The sequence below is a fragment of the Pteropus medius genome, unplaced genomic scaffold (assembly GCF_902729225.1).
Source record: "Pteropus medius unplaced genomic scaffold, Ma_sr-lr_union100, whole genome shotgun sequence".
NCBI lineage: Eukaryota > Metazoa > Chordata > Mammalia > Chiroptera > Pteropodidae > Pteropus > Pteropus medius.
The window spans coordinates 13,561,933-13,586,566 of NW_024354500.1; the positions used below are offsets into that span (position 1 = coordinate 13,561,933).

Consider the following 24,634-nt stretch of genomic DNA (forward strand, 5'->3'; position numbering starts at 1 on the left):
TGACTTCCTGAACTGGTTATTACATATAATGGGCTGACTTCTTATACTGGTAGCTGAAGATTGTGGGTCAGAGTTCTGCTTTTATACATGATCTGGCCATTGTCCATTTGTACATTCAGTCTCTCATCTTTGTCTCTTCCAAGAAGTGACAGTACCACAGTCTTCCTTATGCTTTGTGACCTTGACCATTTTGAAAGTAGCTCCTGGTTTATTCGTGTTTGTCTAATGTTAATCCCTGATTAGATTGAAGTTATATATATTGGCAAGAATAACACAAAAGTGATATTTTCTTCTCAGTGCCATATATCAAGGAGTACATGATGTCGATAGGTCTTATTACTTGAGCTGTTAACTATCATTATTTGGTTAAGGTGGTGTCTCCACTGTGAAGTTACTATTTTTCCATTTGTAGGTAATAAATATCTTGGGGCAGATACTTTGTGACAATGCAAATATCCAGTTTCTTCTCAAACTCTCATCTACTAATTTCAGCATCTATCGGTAATCTTTCCTGCAGAAATTATTACTGTGGTCTTCTAATAGAATTGTCTATTTCTTTTATTCCTTATACATTTATTAATTGCAATTCTTCTGTAAGGAAGAACTGCATCTTCTCCCCTAAATATTATTCATTTATATTCATGTGTTTTCCATGGATTATTTTGATTTTATGGATTATAACAACGATACCATCAGTATTTAGTTTATTGTCAAATTATTCTAGATTTGGCCATTGTGAGATCCTTCAGGTTTCTTCCTGTGTCCTTTTAACATGGTCTTATAATCAACCATATGTCCTTGGTTCCATTTATTAGAAAATAATATTTAGAAACCAAAAACTAGGCTCTATATATTTTAATTAGAAGTAAAATGTCACGCTTGTATTACTCTTCAGTGGATAGAGCTAGGAGATATATGTATGTATACTAACCCAAGCATACACAGAAATTTATATTTATTACTGTATCTAGCTATGTCTGTATATTTCTGATTTCTATCTAATATGACTTTTACCACCCTCATTTTTTTTATTTTGTAGTTGTCACATGAATTTCAACACTATGCATTCTATACTTCACAATGCAATATTATAGTTTTTGCTTTAAATCATTATATTTATTTTAAATAAATTAAGAGAAAAGCATCCTTTATACATATATAAATATTACCATTTCTTATGCTTTTCTTCTTTTTTTTCTTTATTTCTTTTTTTTTCTTTTACACCTACAGCACCTGGTATTCATAAGTGGTCTCCCATCTAACTACTAACAAGGCCTGATCCTGCTTTGCTTCTGAGATCAGATGAGATCGGGTACATTCAGGATGGCATGGCTGTAGACTATGCTTTTCATCCATTTCTTAAGGTTTGTGTTTCTTTCTGGTATTACTTCATTTTAGCTTAAAGGACTGCCTTTTTTGAAGTGCAGATCTGCTGGTGATTTTTGTTATTATTGTTTTTTGTTTTTATTTGTTTTATGTTTTTTGTTAACCTGAAATGTCTTTATTTCACATTCTTCCTTGTAGCATATTTTTTTCTGGATGAGAGTTTTGGCCTGACAGATTTTCCATTTCATACTTCAAAAATTTGATCCATGGTCTTCTGGTCTTCATTGTATCTGATGTGAAAACACAATTTTTCAAATAATTTTTGTTCTCTTAACTGCTTTCAAGATTCTTTCTTTTTGGTTTTCAAGCAGATTTGTTTTGATAGGGCTAGTCATTTTATTTGTATTTATTCTACTTGTGGTTTACCAAACTTTTTGGAGCTTTAAAATTAAGTCTTTTCCCAAACTTGGTATGTTTTTAACCATCATTCTGTTTATTTTAGCAGACAGATTAGATCCAAACTGCAAATTCTGTTTCACCTGCAGTGGGTGGTATTGCTGATCGTAGTTCAGTCCTTTATCCGTAAGGACAACAACTTTGATCATTTTCCCCCATGTATGCATGGTCCCAGGGGCAATCAGAGATTTGGGTAGAGTCTATGTATAGAATTTAGAGCTCATCTTCTTTGGCTTTTCCTCTTCAGGACTTCTTCTTCACTCTCTCGAGAACATGGTCACCCTGGGCTGTTTTCTGGGTTTTTTTAGCTGCCCTTCACCACCTTGCACTTGAGACTGTGGCTCGTCTCCGGATTAGGTGATAAAAACAGGAAGCTCAACCATGACAGCCCTTTCTTCCAAATTCCTACTCACTTACAATATATGTCTACTTTTACTCACGCTCCAGAGCCATTATGTAGAATTTGTGTGTGTGTATGTGTGTGTGTGTGCATGCGCACACGTGTGTATGCATGCTCCAGAACATATAATTGTTATCTGCTGAAGGGTCAATCTATTATTATGACCTTATTCTACCATACTGAAAGCAGAAATCCCCCATATACTATTATTTTATATCAATACATTTATGTGTGCTTTAGACTAACTAAACTATTGCATATGCTACTTATTCCTTCCCTTCTCTCATTTTCTCATTATGTTAATTTTCATTTTAAACCAGTTATTGTTTTAATTGCTAATATATAAAGTATTTACAGCTTATCAAGTATTTTCGCTTACTGTTTTCGAATAATCCCATAAAAAATAGAGTAGATATTATTTTTAACAATTTAGAGAAAAGGAAACTGGGATCCCAAAGATTAGAAGACAACAAAAGATCATACATCTGGTATGAATTTGTGTGTATGCGTCTGTACATGTATATATACTGAGAGAAAACTGTAAAGTTTTAGAGTAAAAAAAGCCTAAAGAAACCTTAAGGATGATTGAATATAAGCATTTCCTGTGAAAGACTGAAGTTAGATCACTTAGGTGACTTTCGAAGTTTGCGTAAATAGTCAATGCTGAGTCGGAATGTCTTACTTTGTCTCCAGGATCAAATTAGTATGAAGAGGCATCAAAAAGCCAATGCCAATTCTACAGAAGGAAGGACATCAAGCAAAAGTGTCGTATAAAAATGACAAACTAAAAAATTGTACATTTTCCATTAATTTAGAGGCATTTAAGCAGAGATTGAACTTGTCAGGGAAGCTATAGAATATACGTAAGCATTTGAGGGTAGTTGAACTAGACAACCGTTAAGCTTCCTTCCAGACCAGAGCACACACAACTTGACAATTCAGTGACCATTATGTTGCATCTTAAAGTGCCATTCTTTTATTCTGACTCTATCATCTTGATTACACATTTGAACATATATCCTGAAGAAATAATTTTTATAATTTGGGGATTAATGTTTTTAGCATGTGGTTCATGCAGAATTTATTGATACTGCCTAAGAAAATATTATAGAATTCCTCTCAGTAGCAAATATAGATTTCATACAATGAAATCACTTTCATAAAATTATTGTTTATTAGTCTTTTCAAAAAAAATTAACTAAATTTATGTTCTTATTATAGTGAAAGTCAATTGTTACATTAAAAAAGCAATTTTTTTCTTACAAATCAAACACACATGCAGGCATACATACATATATATATAAATACTTTTATATGTGGATCAAGATTTTGTCCTTTAAAAATATTTCTTTGAATTTATTAATATAAATGCAGTTAGAATTTAAAATGTTTAGTCAAAGGGAAAAATGTGAAAATTCTAACTTGTTAATATTGTTTCATGATTCAGCTTAATATGCTCAGGATCCACTCCCTTTTATTCCAATAGAACACGTTCTCAAAGTATGGATGATACACTCAGGGACATTTAGGGGTTTTGCAAGGCCAAAGCTATTTCCATAATAACATAAAGACATTATTTACTTTTTTACTTTGATTCTTGTTGTGGGAGAATACAGTGGACCTTTCCGTAAATGACATACCATTCAGGACATCGTTGCTTTTAACGCTAATGGAATATGTACTTGTATATTCTTACATTTTTTTAAATCTAATATTAGCATGTAAATATACGAATTTTCATATATTAGCACAATTTTGAAATAATACACTAATTAATGTCATTGGTTATATTTCTTTTAATCTTTGTAAACTCATTATCATCTAGTAAATCTTACTTTGAAATCCTAAAATTCTCTTTGTACCTACATGGAAATAAAAAAAGAAGTAGAAGTTATCTGAATTTGCATAATATTTTTAAAGTTTTTAAAAATGTTGTATACTTTTAAGTGTCACCTAAAACTATTATTATTTTAGGGTGTAATAATAGTTTATTTTGAAATAAAGAAAATACATTTTTCTTATATTTAAAGAATGATTATAGGCTTTTAAAAAGATAAGAATGCTCGTTTTCTCAACCCATAGATGTACTGTGTACATCTAAAGATGCTGAGAAAAACAAAACTTTTGTATTAGAGGGTTATTTGGCTCATGGAAGATAGGAATCTATTCTAAAAGACCTGAGTGAAACTGTAACTAAGAAACAAAACTATGGCAAAGTGCTATTTCCCTCATCTTTATACATGCTAATAATTTCTTTATTTTGGTTTGAAACAGAATATTTTAAAATAGTTTTATAGTGCCGGTTAAGTTGCAATATCATTTTGAGACCAAACGTTCAGAAGTTAAAGAAAAAATAATTAAATATTTAAAACATAGTTAGGCTAAAGTCTTTAACAGCCAAAACTATTTGTTATAGCTTTTCAAACTGCAGAAGCCCCTGAAACATCCTACAGCGTATGTTATCACACTGCATATTGAAGAACACACAATAGCTGGGGTTTAATAAAGGTTTTGGACCATTGGCACTGATCAATGATGAAAACTCAGTAAAAGCATTCACATTAGTGCCAATTTTCAATATTAGAGTGTCTTGTCAAATTAAAGATTTACTGTAAACATGGAGATGAGATAATATCTCATCTACACAACTGTACTTTTTTTCCTTACCAATGAATGAATCTACAGATATGGCGACTTGCTCATTAGCTGGTATTCATCTAATATGGGCACCAACTAAGCATCCAGGAAGATTTTGTTTTATGTGAATGTTTGGTACCAAGCACAAGTGGCATTGAAATACTCAGTGTTGAGTAACGTTTTTAAATTTCATCATTCTTTGGACCTGACTTTTGCAATAATGGCACAAAAGCAATGATGGGTAAAACTGTTGGTGCCTTAGTACAAATCAAGGTAGTGGCTCCCAACCATACTACTGGTCAATGTATTCTTCACTGATGGGCACCTGCGAGTAAAAAAAAAAAAAAATGTTAATTTTACTTAAGAATATCTGGTTCCTTGGCTCTCCCGAGCACTGAAGATGATAGATTCTAATGCCTGCTTTCTCCCCTACAAGACTCAGGGGAGACCTAAAAGTTTTCACTTAAGGGTGGCTTTTATGCTTCCCTTTGTTATATGGAAATCGAGAGGGAGAATGATTCAGGGATGAGTGAACATGCTTCCATTTTCTCAGAATTCCTCTCCCTCTTCATAGTTAATGGTAAAACCATAAATAAGTACATTAATCTTTTCTTGGAAGGCTAATTTATTAAATGATTTCCAAAGAAAACATCCTTCTTCACAAATGTAGTTCTAGGTTTGCCAATTTTGTTTGTATGTTGTTTCATTGCTTTTTTACTTACTGTTAAAATTATTTTATTTATTATTGCCCTCCCACTATAATAGAAGGCACATGAGGATGGGGACAATGTCTATGTTCTAATGCTACCCTATCACTTAAAATAATGCAAGTACATTGTAGGCACTCAATTAAGTGTAAAATGGATGATTTTTATTTTTATTTTCAAGTTAACTTGTCTGAATTTTGTTATATTTTTTGTAGACCATGCTTTAAATAAATCATCTCTAATTATAAAAAGTCTATCTAATTATTTCTGCTATTATTTACAAAACAAACAAGTAAAATTCCCTTTCTATGCATAATAATATCTTTAAATTTTTTTGTTTTATTATTCTTTTCCGACTTGTGATTTACTGCTTTTAATTAATGATATCTCATTGCTTCTTTTCTCCAGATTGCTTTTTGATATTTTTGCCTATTTAGTGTTCCTGACTTATTTAATAATGTGTTTTTAAATAAAGCTCTTCCTAGCGCGTTAAAATTATGTAAATGTCTGTTTATAGAATACAAGAATAACCAAAGTCATTAACAACTGGAATATCACTAAATTTGGTATTCATTGACATTTTCTACTGGCCTATGCCTTGATCTCTTCTGCTCAGACTATTAAGACTAGTTCCAGTCTCACCCTGATTAATCCTATACAACTAATAGTCAGCTTGAACATGATTAAGACTTGAAAAAAGTCTCTTCCCAGTTCAAAGTTTGAGCTGTCTTCACATGCATATCCTTCTCACCCTAGTGCATCCAAAGGAACAATAGACAACAGCTAATCTACTCCCTATCGTGTCTGGCTATCCAACATCTCTAGCCTTCTGGCTGTCTTCCTGGTTCCTAGTTCTTACCAGAATCTCCTGATGGGTTTGAAGACTAATTAGAGTCACCTCATTATTGATGAAAATTGTTCCATTCCTTGCCTTATTTCATTTCACTTTTTCTGCAACTAGACTCACTTCTGACTTGTTTTATACACACCCCCTTGATCCATAGTTTCAAGATCTACAAACATACTAACTTACACCTATGCATATACATACAAATACTGAATGATAAACACCATCTACAAGCACCGAGATCAAGCACAAGCACTCAGGTCAGCTTTTTCGGACAGTGATGGCAGTTTGGATCACATTGGAGAGGGCTAATGTGGCCAGCTGGCCATGCTCTTGAAGGGGACAGATGATTTTGCTCTTCTACTTTCATAACACAACACAACATGCTGCATAAATATGGCTGCACTGGTTGATGTAATTTCTTATGTGGTTGTTTTTTATTGTCATAATCATCATCATCATCACTATTTACATATATACTTATTTGCTATTCCTTTGTATTATGAACACAGCATGAATTCATTAAATCGGATGCTCTAGAATATTGAGTGCACCTATATCTGCCAAATTCAACATCATTTTCCAAGCCGCCAAATTTATTTCTATTTTAAAGAAGGAAATTGTGATGTTCAGAGCAGAAAGGTAATTTTTTCCTAATGTCCCACTGTATGTCAGTGATGGAGCTGGTAATAAAACCCTAGTTCTCTGAATCTCCAATTCAGAGCTCAATTGAAATTGCATTCTTCACTCAATGAAAGCTAAATGAGAAAATAAGTTACGCTTTGATTCCACAGAATATGTTGTGCCAGACTAATGTCACCCATTTTAATCCTTGCAAACCAAGCATACTTCAAATACTACTTACTAAATGATCTGTGAAGGTCATTTCATGCAACAATGCTGTGTTTGAAGGTTCTGAGTCACCCATACCGTGAAATATTAACAAAATATACTTTGTAAGCCTTCTCTCCCTTGCTCATAAAATTAATAGACCATATCCCTACTTTAGTCTCCTAATAAAGTTATAAGGCCTTATTCATTCAAACCAATAGTGATAATGATGAATACTGTACTAAGTAGCAAAATAGATTTTTAAAAAGTTCTCTGCCATTTGCCAAGCAATAAGTATGATAATTTAACATATACTATTCCACTGAAACTCAAAAAAACGTGAGATTGGCATTATCATTATTATTAATCTCTTTACTATTGATAAAGATAAAGCTTTGAGCATTCGATTCATGTAATTCATGTTAATTAACAGATTAATTAATTAATTAATTAACAGAGCCACGTTTCAAATTCCATTCATCAGATCAAGATCAAGATGTCCTACACTGAGAATAAGGTATTATTCTAAAACCACTAGATTTCAAATCTAATAATAGGTGTGAAGCTAAATTTAAGAAAAAGAAACTATTTATTATTATTAATATCTTCTGCGTGATCCAGAATACTCTACTAGAGATACACAAAGCATTTGTAATTTGCAGTACACATTGTGAAAGGTATGTTATTTACCATCACAATAAAAAGGAACATATATTTTATTATTTAACAGAATCTTAACCATTCTGAAAGAGGTTAACAGATTTTTTTTACAATCTTAACTTTATTCCCATAGCCATAATATTTACCTACCAAAAAATAAAAGATGTCGTGTGAATAATCATATGAAATAGATATAAAACTAAGCAGAGAATTACTTTATTTTATTGCTTTTCTTTGGTTAAGTATTCATGAAGACAGTCGTTATCTATAGAAACCACCATAAAGAAGAATAACATATGACTACTGAAATATTCAAAGGTAACTCAAAAGGCTTTCATGCACAAGAGTCAAAAATAAAACTGTAAAAGCAGATATTCTAAGAGACGACAGATAGGAAATAGAGCATTAATAATTCCTAGAAGAAAGTAACAGGGAAGGAGGTAGAGAAATGTATAAAGTTTGAAATCTCTCACACTGGGTATATACAATGGTTCTTATCCCTGGATTGTTATGAGACTCAACTGCAGAGCTTTTTTTAAAAGAAATCATCTATTACTGCACATCTACTTTTGATATTCTGGTTCAGTGAGTGGATCTGAAGTAGAATCCTTGCACCAAAAATTTAAAAACAGTCAAGTAAACAAGCCTCCTCAAAAGATTTTGATGGATATTCAATAGCTGAGAACCACAAATGCATCAAACCAAATGATCATACAATCTTAATTCCAGATGGTAGATAATTTTTTATATTTCATTATATTTTGTGGTATGGACTTTCTAAATGGTACCTACTTATTTCAAAAGGAATAGATAAGTAAAAAAGGGAGCAGAAGAAAAATATGGCAAAAATCTATTTATCTGATTGGAAAAACCACAGCACACATAATAAAAGGTGAGATTACGAATATAATGGTGGCATTTCATTTTTTTAACCCAAAGATCCTAATATTATGTTTGATAGTTGGTATAGTTATTCCATAAGAATTAATTAATTACAGTAAGAAACATTTGGCTAAAAAAAAAGAAATGTTTCGGAAGTTTGGAGAAGGTAAGTTTATAATTGCTATTTTATACATAACTAATATGGAAACTTTTTAAGTGAAGTGCACCAAAACTAAATACACAGAGAAACTCATCCTGGTATGTTACCCTTCATAATATTGAATAAAAAAGTGGCCTATCAAGCATAAAGTCTAGACTCTAGAAATACAGATGTGTATTTATATTTACATCGAATTTTTGAAAATTCATATGTAAATATAAATATGATCTAACCCTCAAAGACTACAAGAAAATTTTGACATTATGGGGTTCTTCCTTAATTCCTAGCACATAAGGATCTTTTAACATTATTTCAGGTGGCCTTAGAGAAATGTGAGCTTCTAAGAAATAAAACTCTGGCTACTGACCTGGAAGGGAGGAAAAAAAGGTGTGCCAACTATAAAGAATAACATAGCTACTGAGGAAGCTGTTATATGAGCTCTGGCTTTTAAAGAGACAAGAATACATTCAAAATATTAAACAATCAGTATGGCACAAACACTTACCAGTTGGAAGAGAAGCAATAAACCAACCACTCCAGTTTACCACTATAACGCAGTTTCACATCAGCCCTGCATATGAGCACATTTTAAAATAATATGAAGTAAAATGTCCTGATCAAGAATAACACAAAAAATTCCCTACAAGAGTGTTAAGAAAGTTAGAGCTCAAGATAAGCCGAATTTCATAAGCAAATTACGATGACCATAAAGCCTCATAAAACTTTCCATAGCATAAGACCAAGCAAGAACCAATGTCAGAGTCTGAAGAGCTCATCGAAAGGTTCATAGAGAAGCATGTTCGTCAACTTCCATTTGACTTCTGTCATCCCAGATAAGATGAGATAGAGCTAAAAGAGTGAAGAGGAATTTGAAATTTGAGAGAGTCACAGGTCACTTTAATAAGTTTAGTTGTTTACATCCTCATAAAAAATATTATAACAAAGTATGAAGATTTGGAGAGGACCTTTGAATTCTAGAGACTGGCATACATACGGGCTCTGTGAAGCTTAAAAAAAAAGCATCACTAAAAATAACTGAGGACACTCCAACTAATATCTATGTTCGTTCATTCAATAAATATTCTTGGAGCACTTATTAAAGTCTTGTGCTCGAGAGTAAGGAGAAAAAAGGATTTCTGCCCCCTAGAAGGGATTATAATATTATATAGTCTGGCAACTCAGGAAATACCATACACACAGTGAGATTTAAATTCTATAAGTCAGTTATGATATTATTTCAGAGAAGCTTGAGTAATACATATTTGATAAGTTTATGTTCAACAGGCTGATGTGTCAAATCCAAAAATGATAGTAAAAATGGGTAGAGATCACCCTAGAACATAGTGTTTATGAGTATTCCACATAAAGCTTGATCCTTCATTCTTTTCTGTAGGAGATATTTGTCCAATAACATAAAATATATAAATACTACCTTTGCATAAAGTGTAAAGCTGAAAGGGATAGTTAAAATATTAAATGACAAAATTGAAATTCAGGAGTAGTCTGACAGATGATAGGTTTAAGCCTCATAAATAAATAAGAAGAAAGATAAAGTCCTATTTTGAGAGCAAAAGAAACCAATTGTGTAAGAATGACGTGGAGTAGACCTGGCTTGACAACTGTTTAGATAAAGGGATTCAAGAGAGTTATCTGGTCATAAATTCTATAAAAACAAAAAAAAAATGACTTTTGGTTAAAAATACTCTATTTGTATGTATTATCAGATGTTTATTATAATATTATTTGTAAGAAAAAATGAAGACAACACAAAAACAGATTAGGTAAATAAATTGTTATATATCAAGAGCCAATGAACATATAACAGAGCCCATGAGGAGCCTTTTTAATCACAATAAAATGTTACATAAACAGAAGGATATATGTTATATATTCAGCATGATTTTAGCTATGTAGAAACTTGTATAGAAGTCATACTAAAAGGAAATGCCTCAAACATTTAAACATAGCTTTCCCACAGTATTTCACAGTAACATAACTTAAAAAACATTACTTTTAGAATCCAAATGTTGTTTTAAATTAACTAATCAACTACCTTCTCATTTGCAACTCTCAAACTGGTTCTGGATTTTTAACATTTAATAGGATCTGTCAATGATTGTGGGAAAATAAACTAGATTTAAATCTCACTGCAGAAAAAAAAGCTTACTATGCAAATTATTTGCTGTGGATAAGCAAAGACCAACTATCTCTGTGTATATCACACTCTTTCTATGCCATCTTATTTCATCATCTGTCCATTTTCAAATCATTCACACCTTTTCCCTCAAAGATTATCTGGACAATAGTTTGCTATTTCTCCATCCCTCCATGACGGTGGGAGTGGTCCATAATCAGCCAGGCAATGGAAGAATATTCAGTGTGTCTTCTGGGTGCAAGGTGAAGACAGAGGTGAGGCATTACTGCTTCCAGGGTGAGTGAGTGGGTCCAGTTAAAGGGAACAAAAGAGAACTTTGAGCAACTTATGGCAGCATCAAAATCTTGGGTATCAGAATTAGGTACTAAATCAGAAGAACCCAAAATAAAAATGAAGGAGAAGAAACCAAGACCAACCTCATTTATATCACTATTTTGGCTTAGGTCAGCTTTGTGAAGTGCTAATTTAATAATATGTGCACTAGTAAGAAGGGGCCAACATATAAACAAACCTTGCAGATTACTTCTAGTCCTTAGATTGATTTTTCTAAAAAAGTGTTTATTGACCAATAGTACAGCAGTCACCGAACAGAGAAAATTTCTAAGGAATGGAAGGTGAGCTTGAGGGGCACAAGAGTGGTATATTTTACATTTACAGACACATGGATCCAATCAAAAATTAGAATAAATGTACTTTTTGAATTATATAAATGATGAGGAATTTCAGTTGATTTGATGCCATGGATATTTCTAAGACTCACACTAATTTAAAATTAATATGAAATTTAGTAGCAGGAACTTTTAATTTTATGGGTTTTAGAAGTTAGGAAGTATGGAATAAATCCAACCATCTGGCTATCTTAGTGATGTAATTCAATTTTTTATTATCAACATATAACTTAAAGATTGATTTCCAAATATAAAAATAAAACTTCAAAACTTTAGAAGGTACGCCTTTTAAATAAGGTAGACATTTACAACTGGAGGAAAGAAATCGTTTAAACAATTACATTTTAAAATGCATAACTTATTTTATCATATGCTAAAAATTAGTTTCTGATATATTAAAAAATATATAGGGTTTATTTTATATATCCCTTAAGTATTTCCTATTTCTAATAGAAATGGATGTTTTTCATAAAAATTATGAAGCTTAATGCTTTTCTATGTATATTCAGTCTTTTTTTTCTTAACCCAAATACATTTGTCCAAGTTCTTAAAATGTTGAATAGTAGAAAATTTTAATATTTATATTTTTAGAGAGAATGCAACATTTTTAATAGCATATAATGTAGGCTAATTTGTTTCTACTTATTTCTATGGAAATTATTTTTATCAAGTTTTAAGAATTATTGAAATAACAATTCTGTTTATTTTCTTCCTGTTTCCCAAAATTCTGAACCAAGACTTAGATTATCACAGAACAATAAATAAAACCCCTAGGGAAGATGCACAGAAATGATATAAAAATGATAGGAGATTGTGCTAAATGATCTGAAAGTCCATCACATTCTCAAACTTAATAATCCCATCTTAGCTTTCATAATACCAAGTGGGACACATAGTTGGTATTCCTTAGAATTATTACACAAGTAGACAAAAGTCTCAGGTTCTCCTTGAATAAGCTGTTTGGGTCCTAATCTAGTCTAAAAAGGATAAAATAAATAGAAACTTCTTTCTGACCTCATATTCCATCATTTCATCTAAGTAATTTTTTGGCATATCACCAACTCAGAAACTTACTCATTCATAGTAGTATATAGTGTTAGAAGCAAGAACATAGATTTTGAAGCTAAATGAATTCTCAGCCCAACTCTGCCACTTGTTAGTTATGCCCTTGGTCAAGTTGCCTGGCTTCTTTGTGACATAATTCTCCTTAAAAATGTGGATAATAACTATTTCTTACAATAGGACTATTGTAAGAATTAAATTATTACATGTTTGAACATTGCCTGACATGTAGTAGATGCTCTATGTGTTTGCTGTTATTACTATCATCTTAGCCTTTAATTAACTTATCTGAAAACAGAAAAATTGAGTAGAGTTAGCATGAATTTGTAACTCATAGCCTTCTCTTTTCCCTGTATCACTTCTCACCAAAAACATAATTTAGTAATATTGTAACAGAAAATACATGTTAAACTCAAATTAATTTCACCTTTTTTCTTTTAGCATTTTTAAGCAATCATTCTGCTCATTTTGATGAAAAGGGAATATTTTTCCAGGACTAATTAAAAATATTCCCTCTCTTCCAAGAAGGAGAGACTAGACAATTATTGTTTATAAAAACTGGTTCCTACCTGTCTTCAAAAAAACAAAAAGTAGTTTACTTTAGATAATGGTGTGGAGTCTAGTTATAATGGATTACTGAGATTCTACCTGATAGATCATCAAATGCTGATTGTGTGGATAAATGAAAAGGGGAGTTGAGATGCACATCTTAAAATGGGTAGAGGCTGGAAGGTTGGAGAGCCTTGAGTGGGCAAGACAAGTAGCCAACTGGAAGGAAGGAGTACAGCAAACTCAAGAGAAGAATCTTTTCTGGAAAGCACCAAGAGGGTGGGCAAGAAAAGAAACATTATAAAGATATTATTTCAATGTCCATGAGCCATGTTGGAAGAGACTATTTGACAAAATAATCAGTCTTTGTATAAACTATATAAGGACTTTTACTGTTTGCCTCTCAACTTTAGAATGCAAAGCATCTATTTCCCCCTTCTTCTATCAAAAGAAGTCTGATTTTCCTTAGGGAGGAAGTTTACTTGTCCCTATAGTATAGTAGCAATGCTTTTGAAGTGAGTCTGAACAGGCTTAATCCAGTCAATTCATCTTATCACTATGGCATTTGTATTTAATTTAAGGTTGACCCATAACCCAGTTCAAACCACAGGGAGACCACAGAGAAGTAGCCTCTTTCTTTTTCTGCATGAATTGATGAGATAATAGAAGGTGCAGGACTGCAGTCACCATAAAAGAAGATCCAGCATTCACCATGTAGAACTGAAAAAGAACATCAGTGCCATGGAAGAAGGAGCACAGAGATAAGAAAAAATTTAGAAACCTAGTGACTTATTCCACTGTGCCAAGTCACATAAGCACCCTTTCTCTGGACTGCTGAGTTATAAAAGTCAATAAACTAATTTGTGGTTGTTGGTTATAGCACTTTGTGTTGAATTTTCTGTTATTTGCAATTTAAATAGTCTTAATGAACACGAATAACAATTTTATATCTATATCCTAGATTTGTGCCACTTGACTAACAAGTGTTCAGGCATGTAGGAATTTTGCTCATTGTGAACCATGCATCCAGTTAGCTGATAGCTGTGCTGAAGAATGTCACAAATTTTTAATCGAACCCTATCTGGTGACTCCATAAGAATCTCTGTGAGGTTAAATAAAGCATGCTAGATTAACAAACACTGGTATAGGAGAACTGGAAAACATTATGGAAAAACATTTTTTCAGTCATTTGTAAGCATCCTAAATTCCACCCTAATAGTCACAGCAAGAACAAACAATTCTAGCTCTATATATTCATTTAAAGATAGCACTCTAAAAGTTTCACACACACACACACACACACACACACACACACACACACACACACTGAACTATTCCGTTGCTCCAAAAGAAAGGCATAGAAGTGGCATATGGTCCAATCTCCATCCACAAATCTTAGACATAGCCATATCATTCTTTCTCCTGTATTACATGGAATAAGAATCACTTTATGTTTCCGGGAAGGATAGAAAAAACTGATGTCAGTAGCAAAATTCCATCTGTTTGGCCATGTGAGGTCTGTTAGCTTATCAGATAATCTCTCACAAAGGACTTATCACCACATTCTAAAACATTAATTTGAAATTTATTATTTAATATTTTAAATAATTCTTTGAAATTCAGGATATTACTTATTGTTTCCAACACATGCCAAATTGTTTTTATAGTAGATATTTATACTATCTACTCAGCAGATTTACAGTTTCTTTCCTTTTCAAAATTTGATATATTGACAAGAATATATTGGATCACATTATGATATTCAGAACAACAATAAAAAAACAAATTTCAAATCTTCTAGAGTTTAAACATTTTTTAAAGATTGTAAAAAGTGAAGATAGAAAATTATAGTCAAAAACTACTTTATATTCTCTTATATCACTCTCTAAATTTATCCACAGGATTTTCCACAGTTTTAACTGTGTGTGTGGATGAGGTGGGTATATATGACTGTTTTTAGTTCACTACTGTTTCTTTTTTTAGTCTATAAACCACTAACGGGCAGGGGCAAAGTTTGTTAGGCTGTTAAAAAAAAACAACAATAAAAAAAAGAGGCTCTAGATATCTATTTGTTAAATGTACAGATGAATAAATTAATTGACAAATAAATAAATGAGTAAATGAACAAGAGCCATTCTATATTCTTCATTGATCTAACAATGAAGGCAAATGCAGCAATGATATCATTGTGTTCATATCCTTATCAAGTAATTGCCATTTGGTCTTTGGCAGCTCCTGCTTTTTTGGAAAATAGAGGCTGCTGAATGGTATAAATGAGATAAAGGGTTGTCCAAAAAAAAGAAGAAGAGGAGGAAGAGGAAGAGGAGACAGAGGAGGAGGAGGAGGAGGAGGAAGAAGAGGAGGAAGCGGAGGAGGAGGAAGAAGAAGCAGCACCTAACTGTTTCAGTTTGCTTGGGATCAATCCCAAACTGGGCAAGTTAGTCACCTATTGGATGGCATGTCAAAGGAAAACTGCATCAGATTAGTTAAACAAACAAAAACCTTATTCAAGACTACTGCAATAAGGGAGAGATTGAACTCTACTAAAACAAAAGGTAAAAGTGCTCTGAGGCAAATCTGTAGAAAGTACAATAGGACATTGGATGGAGATTGGTCGAGGGATTAGTCCATTGTGTTTGCTAATTGTTGTTTATTGAAGTTAGGCTCCTATCCTCCTACAGAAACTGGGAGAGCATGTTATCTTTCTTGATGATTACATATCAAAGAGATGACTCCAGTGTCGCTCTGAAAGACATGCCTGGGTTGTGAAACTATCAAGCAGGTATGAGAAACTTTCCATTTCAAAAGGGCACTTAAAAATTTTTAAATTGAAAGTTTTCCAAAGTAAATGCTCTAAGAAAAGAGAAGTCAGTGGCCTAGAGACAGAAAAAAAACCTGTCTAGTTTAGTTAAACTGAGGAGAATGTTAAGGCCACCATGATCAATCCCAAACTGGGCAAGTTAGTCACCTATTGGATGTTAGGTGTTGCACAGAACTTCACTATGAATTTTCTGTAGCTGAAATTTAGACTTTTCACATTTAGTAAATTTGCATGTAAATCTATGACTCCATTATCTTTAGCAACCTACCAAGAAAGTAATTGTTTTTTCTTGGAAGATATTTATCACAAAATACGAAAATGATTTTTGTTTTCATGAAAGTTTTTAGAAACACATATTTTTGGAGCTTTTATTAGATTGTACTAAAATGAAGGTTTCTAATTCAGTGAAAAGCTTTAAATGGGTCACCAGAAAAAGCATACAAAGAATTAATCTCTGGTCCATGATGTGCAATAAAAATTCTCTACATCCCCAAAAGAGCTCTAATTTCTTGACACATATTCCACTTCCTTATCCTAAACTTCACCATTTGAGACACTGACTAAAATCAAAGAGTTGAGACTTGCTTTTTTTCAAACTCAGAATTACAAGAATGTGGCCACATGGTCAATTTTCATCATTTAAACTCTGATGATAAAGACATGATAGTTTGTATGTGACTTGAAATAGATCTGTTGAAAGGAGTATTTTTGCCATGATGAAAAATAAGTCTCACAAAGTCTCCAAGTTAAAATGAGTCAATTCTTTATGTAATAATACACTGTATTGTTCATGTCTTATATATATTTTTTTTCTTTAGGAGAGTTCTAAGCCCATATGGTGAAGGAGTTAGACTCTAGAAATATACTGAACCGAACGCAATACTAAAGACAAAAAGGAAAATCCTTTTCCAATGCCCGTGGCCAAATCATTGTTAGCCTGAGCCAAAAAAAAGTGAAATTAAGAAAGAGCCTAGATATTTTTGTTAAGAACCAAATAATAAATTCTCGTATTCAAAATGAGGTCAACAACCTTCAGTGTTTGTCATATTAAAAGAAAGACCATCACATCATCAGTAGTTTAAGATGACATTAATTTTCTTCAGAGGGTGAAAGAATGAATTGGCAATGCCAGGAGGTACTTTTTTTCCTACTAATTCCAGGATCTACTTTCCACAATGTGTATGTGCATGTGCATGTGCGTGTGTGTCTGTGCGTCTGTCTCTGTATGTGAGTAACAGTTCTCAAAAAATACTCAGAGGAAATAAAATTAGAAAAGGCCATAACTTAGATTTATTGTATTGAGAATTGAGAGAGAAACAAAAACCTGACTGAGTATACATAACAAATCGAAAATGTTTGGGTGAATAAGAATACATCTAAATTGTGAATCGACTTTACCCGGTAAAAGTTTAGGAAAGGAAATATCACGTTGAAAGTCAAAACTCAAATGATGTTTTTAAAAATTATGCATTAATCGGCTCATTCAAAAAAATATTTACTGACCATCTTCTATGTGCTTAGGCATTACCATAGTTGTCATATGGATAGCAATGTTCTCTGAGGAAGTAATATGTAACAAATAGACTCAGGCAGGTGTAATCACTCCAACACAATAGAAACCTAGTTCTTGCTCTTGTAACACATGGGACAGGCAGGTTTATCAACCGAACAGCCCTCTTTTACGTTGTCTTTCAGAACCAATTTGAAAAAGGCTCTGCCATCTTGAATATATGGCTCCTAAGATCACTCTGGAAGATGTCTGCACTGTAGCTGGCTGAAATGGAGAAAAAAATAATGGTGGCGGGTGAAAGAGAAGGCCAGGGACATTTAATGGGCCAGGCTAGGAAGTGACCCAAGTCTCATCCACTCATCTTACATTAAATAGAACAGGTCACAGGAGCCCAGCTAGAGCAAGAGGGCCTAAGAAATTTTGTGTTTCCTATAACAACTGATATAGAAGAAACATGTATTTTTGATGGACAGTTTAACTGCACACAAGCTTCATGTCTTTAATATAGCTTTTTCTTTTTTTCCCTCTGATTCCAGCTTTGCCTAATATAACAACATTGTAACTCGCTTGCTTTTTCTGCCCTCATCCTTCCACTTTCGCCTAGTCCCTTAATCATTAAGCCTTAAGACATAAGGTTCAGGCCAGAATCAAACTTTTTAAGAATAAAGCCTCATGTCTATTGATCATGAGAATAATAAGTTTAGGTTAAACTAAGGATAACATCTTAGCTTCACGCATGTTTCAGCTCCAGACCCACTGAGGCAGAACAGCCCCACTCGCCACCTTCCCATGGGACCAGACGAGATGATGTCTGGTCTGACTCCAGAACTGGACTTCAGAACTGGACACAATGATCAATTACCCCAGCCCTGTCCAATCAGTAGCACTCGCAACTCCAACTCCTTTAGTTTCCCTGACTAATGAATTTTCCACTATATATATAACCTATCCCCTAGAGGCCATTGAGCAGGCCAGGTCTTTGGGCAGTAGCTCACTTGTGTCTCTGGGACTTGCAACTCTCTAAGGTTTATACTTCCTTTGCTGCAAAACCTGTACATATCTCATTGGACTCAGATGTGCACAGGCAGACAGACTCGTTTGTTCTAGTAACAATAGTTAGCCATTTTTCCCACAATCTAGCTCTCTCACCACCAAATCTCACTCTGTACCCAACTCCCCAAAAGGCAACACAAGATCTAGTCCAGTTGCTGAATTCAGTACATAGCCCAGGATATATAAGAGATGTACTGTTTTCTTCATTAGTTCCAGAGGTGGTTTCTCATAATTTAATGACCTGTGCTCTAAAAGGCCAACTACTCACATCTTCCAATCCCACATGCCTATTTTATAAGGTGGAGCAAGGATAGTAATAAAAACTATCATTCAAAATGTGGAAGAATATAAGACATACAGCAGTCTCTCATCCATAGCAATCCTAATTGGTAGTTATTGTGGAGTTCCTCACTCTGGCGGTGAGGAAAATTCCTTTATTTACCCAGATACTATTATCTGGGAGACATTCTGCTGTTCATCTATTCTCCTTTAGAGCCACATCTAAAAAGGTTGTTGGTGAGTATATCCTCTTTGAAGCTTGCACAGATTTCATAACCCCTTACTTGTTATACAAATTAGATAACTAGAGAGTTGCTATAAGGCTTGAACATTCAAAAGCTTCTTTGGTCCAGGCTCACATTTCTTTGAAAACACAAGTCATTCAAAAAGAGTAGGCTTCTGATTTACTTGCCTCCAGCCAGTACCAGGTGCCAATAACTACAACTTAAAACTTCTCCTATACATAATTCTCATGTCTGATTTATTTCTTAGATTTCAAGCCCCTATATCTCTCCCCATGGCAGCTACCTTGAAGCCATGTGAAGAGACACACTTGAGTGGAAGGAAAGATTTTTAACTTAAATCTTTCAACACAGTTTTTTGTTTCATGCAGACCATTAATAAACCTTTGTTACTTATGTCTTTTTAAAATCTTGTTTTCTACTATTTAACTTTCTAAACTCTTCACACTTTTATTTCTGCTCATAAATCATTCAATTCTTGCCCAAGTTCATTGTTGATGTGTAATACCTGCTTAAATGCAATAAATAACAAACAACCCATGCTACTAACATTCTGCTCTCAAACTTCTTCTAGAGCTATAGACTTTATAGGCACTTACTCTGCCATCTAAGTTGTTGAAGTCAGTACTTATTTGTATTAGTAAGGTTATATCAACTGTAATAAAAATTTAAAACCTAAAATTAACACTGGTTAGATATAATAGAAGATTTCTATTTATGAAAAAGTATTGATAAGTAAACAGGCTGGTGAGATCATACTTGTCCATATAACCATTCGAAAACCCATTCTGATGTAGCCACTAACATTTTCGACATGTTACTTTCCAGGGCACCTAGGGGCTACCCTAATTCTTGTCATATAGAAAGTGCAGAAGGGATGGAGAAGCATGGGTGAGGATCTTGAAATGTCATATGGTATGTCTGCTCATATTGTCTGGGCAAGAACTAGCCACTTGGCTCTATGGCAAGAAAGATGGGAAATGCACTGCTTCTCTTTGACAATTTTATGTTTTGGAAGGGGAAACACAATTTTTGTTGGCAGATAATTCACTAAATCTACTACAAGTTGAGACTTGATGGATAAGAAGAAGTGGAAGACATTTTTAGGTGGTTGAGTAAAACTGGCTCTCATATGAAGGGATATTTCAGGCAAAATAAATTAATATAAGAAGCCTTGAAGTGGAAAGGTGTTGTTTTGTTGTTGATTTAAATATCTCAGAGAAGGCCACTGTGACTAAAGTATAGTGAGTAAAGTAGACAAAGGTAAAGGTGAAACTAGAGAGATAGGCTGTGGACAAATCAAGGAGGGAGAGTTAACAAATTTGAACTGCATTCTAAATTCAGTAGTTTATAACATATTTTAATTAAAAATAAAATTATTAAATATTTTAAAGATCATGTTAGAGTTTTCAAAAATTATGTTTGCTATATGGATAATGGCAGTAGATGTAATGGTAAAAAGAAGAGACAATTGTAATCATCTTAATAAGACACTAAGAGATGTGCAAAAGAGAAGTAGAGAAGGATCTCACCCCACATGTATCATCAAATCCTTAATTAGGCCCAACATAGTTCACTTGGATAGTCATATCTCTGTGAGATGTGAGAAACTGTTATCTAAAACCACAGGATGCTTACCAACCTAAACGGAAAACTTGGAAGTAAAGATCTCATTTGGACAAAGAATATAACTTGTACATTATTTCACTCTTTCCACATATACCCAAAATATTCATTCTTTTTGGTTATTCTTTTATCTCTTCATATTAAAGATCTGCTCCTTAATTATTTAAACATTTTGTGTTAGAGAGCTGTATGTCTCTTTTTTCTTAATTGGAGCTTCTTCCCTACATAAGGATTAGAGATCTCATGGAGAATGTAGAGAAATGAATATTTTCATGTTTCTGCATGGTTAGGGCTTTCAGAAAAAAAAACCGGAAGGTGGATTAAAGGATACATTTTCGAAAGTTAAAAGATGCCTGAATAGATTGTGAAAGATCTCAGATTTAAAGGATTTAACCCCTTGGTATCTGTTTACATTTCAAAGGATGAAACCCAGAGCCATTTATTTACATTCCAAAAGATTTTAAGTTATTAGGGAAAAAGATGTATCTCCCTTTCTCAGAAAGAGAGGAGTACTGTGAAGTCTATATAAACTTCCCCATTCATAGTTTTGGGCCTCCTCTTCTGTAGTGCAAAAAATTCCCTTGTATCTGGCCCAGACTGCATCACCCTGAAGGGGGAAAAAGAGGACTTCAAGAACTAATCAGTTATTGCTATACGTGGTAATACTCTATTCCTGATCCAAAACCTTGCTGTTTGCTTTCAGGATCATATAAATAAATATAAATATTAAAAATGTATCAGATTTTTCAAAAGCAATCCTTTCAAAGAATATGTACCATAGATGGATGGAAAATTATTGAAGGAGATATAAACATACAAGAGTCACATGCACCTCTAAAAATATCATCCATGAGAATAAATCTCGAAACAAACTGAGACTTGTGAAGAACAATAGGAACAATCAAAGGGATTTGTAGATATTCCTTAAGCAAGAAGATAAGCAATGAAAAGAAAGAGAATGTAATATATATATATATATATATATATATATATAAAGACAGTTTATTAATAAGGAAAATAGCTTTATTTTCACTAAAATTATGGTAAACAAAATTTATTCACGGCTTAATTAGGATAATAAATCAAATATAATGAAACTTGTTTAGACAAGGTATTTGACAGTTAGTTATAATATCTTCATAGAATTTTTTAGGCTAGAATTGTAGTTATTGGGTGAATGTGTACCAGATTCAAAATTTTGCATTGCATTAACGACTAACGGTGTCTTGTAGATTAGAAGAATGTTAGCCACTGGTCTGCCACGAAATTTAATACTGTTTCACATTTTAATCGGACAGTTGAAAGGTAGACACTTTCTTCTGAACAACAGAATTATGATTCAGAATTACCTCAGCTAGGTAAGCCAAATACCAGAAGATTAAATATTCTCACAGATTCAGAAAGCAAGCTACAAATGGAAAGGACTGAATTAACACCCATTTAATTTGAACCTATCTTTGGAATTGGAACCTAATATTGTCATGAAAGCTAGACTCAGCTAAATGACAGTGCCATAAATTTTGGTTTCAGCATTATCACTCAATGGCTGAGAGGTGAAAAAAAAACATATAGTTGCCTAAGCCTGTGACTTTTTCATTCTACGAATAGGAAAATTTCGGAACTGTGGTCTGTTATTATCACTTCAACTTTACAGCATTGTATTTGGTACTAGAGGGTTCACTTTGGGAGAGATGTTGGCCAAAAACAGAGTATTCTGAGAATAGCAGCCAGGAAGTGCTGGAATCCAAAAGTTAATAAATGAGACCCATTTGAGAACTACGGACTTTTAGTACAGAATACAGAACACTGCGTAGAAGATATCATTTACATGAAATATTATATTAACATTAAAAGGCCGGGTGTGTGGAAAACATAGAAAGTGCAAAATTATAATAGCGTCTATTAGTTGATTATATTAAATGTTTAGAAAAAAGACATAAATTAGAAAAAAAGAATAATGACAAACATTTCAAATCCATTATTTTAATTGTGAGAATTAATTTTAAAAAACAGAAGTATTGTATGGACAACCAGTTTTGCTATAGGAAAATATTCGAGGACTGGCAGATACATGTTACTAACACAGAGGCATATTTGAGAGTAATAAGAGAAAGAGCATTTTCAATTCCGAAAAGAATTCTCTCAGAAAATAAAGAGTGCCAAGTCCCTGAAAGTGCTTAAGCTAAAGCTGGGAACCGTGTAACTGGAGATGGAATTGTTGTAAGATAACCTCAAAGACCTTTTCCAAATATAATTTATTATTCTATTAAATCAGGCCACATGGAGGAAAGGTCAGGAATACAGAAATATCCAACTATTATGAAAATACCTACTGAAATTTGTAAAAGATAATGTTAGAGTAGAATCCGTAAATCACATCTCTAGGAAGATTTTCAGAAATGCAAGAATCAATGGATACTAAATTAATTTTGCAAGAAAAGCATTGAAGCTTGAAAAATAAAACGTATTTAAAAAGAAAGTAATATTCCAACTTCAGTGTTTTTCAAGCATAACTGTGGATTTATGGGTTGAAATGTCCAAATCACAAACTATCATAAATTTTCATATTCTTATCTATCATTGTAATATCACATAACTCACACAAATGAAACAGATTATGCATACCTGTCCATACACAGGTTTATGTGCCCACTTAGAAATAACCTAAATAGAATTTTCCCAGGTGCAGAGTGCTTTACAGTTTTTAAAACTTAGAATCATTCATAATCATTTCAATCATTAACTATAATCTAAATTAAATAAAATTTTCTCTGTTTAGCTGAAGGCCACATTTACTTACTATTAGCCTATTGTTTTTCATAATCGTGTTTTATCAGTCTTTTTGCATGTTTCATATCATTTGTCTTCATAAGAGATTTCTATTGGGACAAAGAGTATCATCACTGTAATTTCTAGTAAATAGATTCAGTGAGTTAAATTCATTTATTCATTTGGTTAATATTTAATAGTCACTCAGAATAATCATGCATGATGTCAAGCACTGGCAATATTATGGTGAGCTACTACTGAAGGCAAATGATTAAAATAACTGGTGAATAGTGTTAAGTGTTATGATAAGGAATGCATAGGATGCCATGAGTAGACATAGCAGAGACACTTGCCCTGGCATGGCAAGAGCTGAGGAAGAAGGCAGTTAATGAAAGGGATGTGGTCTCTGTTAGACATGAGGTCTGAGGAGGAATTATTTGAAATAAGAAGAAAAAGATATTCCAGACAAAAGAAAAAGCCTATATAAAAAGATAAGTAAATAAGAATTAACAAGGCACTGGGATCTGAAGGAAGAATTGAATTATGCTGGAGCATAGAGTGTATGAGAAAAAAGAGGGTGTGTAAAAAGCTAAAATTATACACTTAAGCAGGAACAAAGCTTTTTAAGGCATAGCTGTAAATTTGATCTTTATCCTGAAAGCAATGGGAATACATTGAAGATTTTTGTCCTTCTAAAGGCAGTATCAGAACTTGCTCTTGTGTGAAGAATGAATTTGAGGGACTAAGAATGGATCCAAAGAGACCATTTGGGGCCTACTACATGAATGATAGTGACTTTCATTAGCACGATGATCCTGGAATTGAGATAAGTACACAGTCTCAAGACATATGTTTTAAAGTAGAATCCATAAAACTGTTACTGGTTGACTATTTGAAGTGAAAGAGAAAAAGTCATCTAAGAAGATCCCCAGGTGTTTTTTGTTTGTTTGTTTGTTTTTTTAGAAAATTCAGTATATGATGGTTCCAATAAAAG

At 33.0% G+C, this 24,634-nt stretch overlaps 1 pseudogene; it reads right to left on the reverse strand.

Moving 5' to 3' along the window:
* Positions 1–1,221: 1,221 nt before the first annotated feature.
* On the reverse strand, positions 1,222–1,340 carry LOC120595141 (uncharacterized; annotated as a pseudogene).
* Positions 1,341–24,634: the final 23,294 nt, after the last annotated feature.